Source organism: Myotis davidii, unplaced genomic scaffold, assembly GCF_000327345.1.
Source record: "Myotis davidii unplaced genomic scaffold, ASM32734v1 scaffold343, whole genome shotgun sequence".
NCBI classification, from domain to species: Eukaryota; Metazoa; Chordata; class Mammalia; order Chiroptera; family Vespertilionidae; genus Myotis; species Myotis davidii.
The window spans coordinates 3,778-8,400 of NW_006293809.1; positions in this window are offsets into that span (position 1 = coordinate 3,778).

Consider the following 4,623-nt stretch of genomic DNA (forward strand, 5'->3'; position numbering starts at 1 on the left):
CCTGGCCCTGTCCACCTGGGTGACCTTAGGCAAGTCACTTCCCTGCTCTGTGCTCTGGTTTCCTTACTTGTAATCCTATATAATAAAAGCCTAATATGCCAAGTATCTGGTCTTCTGGTCATCAGTTCAACCAATCAAAGTGTAATATGCTAATGATATGCTAAGGCTGCTCAACTGCTCATTATGAGATGCACTGACCACCAGGGGGCAGATGCTCGGACCAGTAGGTTAGCTTGCTGCTGGGATCTGGCCGATCAGGACTGAGCGAGATGGGCCGGACACGGCCTGGAGTCCTCCCACTGTCCCTCCCAGGCTGGCCAGCCTCCTGCATCCCTCCCCGGCCCTGATCGGGGTCCCTCTGCCTGGCCTGTGCCTTCTTGCATACCGAGACCCCTTGGGGGATGTTGGAGAACCGGTTTCGGCCCAATCCCACAGGCCAGGCCAAGGGACCCACTGGTGCATGAATTCATGCACCAGGCCTCCAGTTACAAATAAAAATGCTTCATACATTCATGTACAAGTCTCTCTCTCTCTCTCTCTCTCTCTCTCTCTCTATATATATATATATATACATATTTCTCTTGCTTAAATACCTGGAACTGGTATTGATGGGTAAGGTAAGAGCATGTTAACCTTTATAAACCAACCAACAAACTAACTGCCAGTTTTCCAATGTGGCAATACCATTTTGCTACCAACAATTGAGAGCCCCTTTGCTCTCCACCCTCGCCAACATGTGATATTGTCAATTTGCTCATCTTAGTCATTCTAGTGGGTGCATTGTGACATCTCCTGTGGTTTTAATTTGCATTTCTCTGATGATAAATGATATTGAGAATTTTATATCTTCTTTTGTGATATGTCTGTTCAAATCGTTGCCTATTTTGTAACTGGGTTTTTGTCTTATTGTTGAGTTGTAGAATTTTATTCTGGACAAAAGCCCCCCTTTGATTTTCTTTGTAGCACCTTTGAAAAGGCAAAAGTTTTAAATTTTTATGAAATTGCAACTTATTTTTTTATAAGTTTGTGCTTTTTGTGTGCTACTTGAGAAATCTTTGCCTAACCCTAGATCATGAAGAATCTTCTATGTCTTCCTCTAGATATTTTATAGTTTTAGCTCTTATTTTTACTTCTGTGGTCACTTTGCATTCATTCTTGGATGAGGCTTACGTTTGTGTATATGGATATCTAGTTATAGCACAATTTGTTGAAAAAACCATCTTTCCCTCATTGAATGACCTTGACACCTTTGTGGAAAATCAATTGACCACATATTTGTAGATCTCCTCCTGAATTCTTCATTTTGTTCCATTAATGTATATGCCATCCTTATGCCAGTTACACATCGTCATGTCTTGAAAGCACATGGTGTTCTCTTTATTTTTTTAAAATATATTTTATTGATTTTTTACAGAGAGGAAGGGAGAGGCATAGAGAGTTAGAAACATGGATGAGAGAGAAACATCGATGAGCCGCCTCCTGCACACCCCTAATGGGGATGTGCCCGCAGCCAAGGTACATGCCCTTGACCAGAATTGAACCTGGGACCCTTCAGTTCGCAGGACGACACTTTATCCACTGAGCCAAACCAGTTAGGGCTGGTGTTTTCTTTAAATGTGATTGTTCTTTAAAATTATTTTAGCTAATCTAGGTCCTTTGTGTCTTCATAGAAATTTTAGAATCATGTTATCAATTCCTACTTTCTAAAAAATCCCAATGGGTATTGGTAGGATTATATTGCACCTACTAGGAGCCTGGTGCACGAATTTGTGCATGGGTAGGGTCCCTCAGCTTGACCAGCGATCAGGCCACAGGAGGTTGGCCAGCCATGGGAGGTTGGCTATGAGAGCACACTGACCACCAGAGGGCAGCTCCTGCATTGAGCATATTCCCCCTGGTGGTCAGTGTGCATCATAGTGACTGGTTGACTGGTCATTCGGTTGTTTGGTCGCTTAGGCTTTTATATTTATATTGTTAAATTTGTAAACAATTGTTAGCCTAATAGATCCGAGTCTCCCACTTCACAGCATGACCTGTCTTTCCATTCACCTGTGTCTTCCTTTACTTCTCTCAGTGCTGTTTGGCAGTTTTCTCTATACAGGTCATTCACATGTTTTGTTAAATCTGTTTCTAAACTTTTCAAATTGTTGGATGCTAGGGAAAATGGTTATGGCTATTGGAAATGTTGTTGTTGTCATTTTATGTCAATTTTTTTTTTTTTTTTGCTTGTTGCTATTATATAAAAACTAGTGGCCTGGTGCATGAATTCACGCCACTTTAAATGAAATTAATTAGAAGAAATATTTTAATATATTTATTTGCCCTTTCTCTGTAATAGACGTGTCAACCAAATAAGAAAATTAGTAAAATGTATATGAAAATAACATATAAATTTATTAACAAATAAACAATAACAGCGTCTCGTCCCCTGGCTGGTGCTGGGCGGGGACACAGCCTTATGGCCCCAGGCCTTGCCGCACAAGTAGCCCCGCCCATCCGCGCCTGCCACTCATGCAGCCTCCTGCTGATCAGTCGTTATGGCAAACTAGTGGCCTGGTGCATGAATTCACGCACATTTAAATGAAATTAATTAGAAGAAATATTTTAATATATTTATTTGCCCTTTCTCTGTAATAGACGTGTCAACCAAATTCACAATTGACAATGACAAATTGAAACACACATGTGTGAGAAAAGGTGATGAGACTTTCTTTTCAGTCAGGTCAATTATCTAAGCTTTCGAAATCTCCATTTTCCGGCTAATGAAAAGAAAATAGGATTCCACTGAGCCTCCTATCTACCTACTCCAGGATTTCTGTGAGGATCAAATGAGACAAGGCACGGGAAAATGCTTCATAGACCTTTGGTTACAGTGTAAAGTGTTTCCACCTGGCTATAAAGCAAGTCATGTTTCTGGGCTGACCAAATTCCAAGGAGGCTAGTCACTAGGGAGAGGAAGCCAGGTGTTGCAATGTGACCTCATTACCCGGAAGAACACTCAGCATATTAGCCTTTTATATATATATAGATAGTTATTTTTTTTAAAAAAGTTTTGTATTATCCTCATATCCTGAGGCCTTGCTGAACTCACTTATTAGTTCTATTTGCATTTTAGTCAATCCCTTAGGATTTTCTCTGAAATGTACATATATATGTATTTTTTTTATTGACTTTTAGAGAGAGGAAGGGAGAGGAAGAGAAACACTGATGTGAAAGGGAAACATGGATTGGCTGCCTCCTAGACACCCCCACCAGCGATCCAGCCCACAACCCTGGCATGTGCCTCAACCGGAAATCGGTGCACAGGATGATGCCCAACCAACTGAGCCAAACCAGCCAGGGCATCTCTTAGGATTTTCTACCTAAACAGCTTCACGTCTTCCTTTCCCATTGGTAATGCCTCTTTTCCTGCCTCAGACCCAGCCTTGTGTGTGATTTCTGGGAACTTTCAGTCACAGCTCTCCTGGTGGTGGTTGTCTGCCTGCCTTGAGATGTAGATACAGATATGAATGGCTCACATAATTATGGAGGCAGACAAGTCCCAAGATTGGTGGATAGCAAGCTGGAGTCTCAGGGCAGTCAGTGGTGTACATTCCAGTCCAAAGGCCAGCAGCTCCAGACCCAAGGAGAGCTGACGTTTCAAGTCTAAGTCTGGAGGCTGGACAAGCCCAGGGTGCCGCCAGCAGGCAGCCAGGAGCTCCCTCTTACTCTGCCTTTCTGCTCTGATCAGGTCTCCCACTGATTACAGACAAGCCACCCCATTAGGGAGGGCTACCTGCTTAACTCAGTCCAGATTCAAATGCTAATCTCATCCAGAAAAACCCTCACAGACACACCCAAGGTAAGATTTGACCAAATGTCTAGGCACCAGGTGGCTTGTCAAGTTGACACCTAAGGCCCTGGCTGGGTGGCTCAGTTGGTTAGAGCATCGTCTCAGTATGCCAAGGTCACAGGTTCAATCCCCAGTCAGGGCACATTCAAGAATCAATCATTAAATGCATCAATAAGTGGAACAGCAAATCCATGTTTCTCTCTCTCTCCCTAAAATCAATCAATCAATAAAAATGTTGAAAAATTTTACATAAAATTACTCATCATAACATCCAAGCAAAGATTCCGGGAGCTCCCTGAGATTTGGGGAACTCTTTACCTCAGTTGCTCCTTCCTCTGCAGGTCCTCAGGTCTAATCAACTCAGTCTCCCTGAATTCCAGTCTCTGCCTCCAGGACTGCCTGCAGAATTTACAGGTCCAGTGCAAAGAGAAAACCCACGCCCTTTTTGGAAATTAAGAATCTCAGGATGGTAACAGCAGAGCATTAACCCAAAGCTCAAGGCCCTTCTACGCTCAAGACCCTCTGCAGCAGCGCAGGGCACACACCACAGGCAGCAGGCTGGGTGAGCACAGAGCACGGTCGATGCCTTGCTCTCAGAAACCACAGCAGTCAGGATGCTGGTTGTGCAGTGTCTGAAAATAGTTGTTTCTTAGTTTATTCAGTTTCCTAGTTGTTTACAGCAGAAAGGCCAGGCCAGTATGAGCTGCTTCACCATGGCTGGAAGTACCTTTTGTGTATTCTTGTATGTATATTTCATATTCCCATGCCAGTTACCACATTAGGCGATTTAA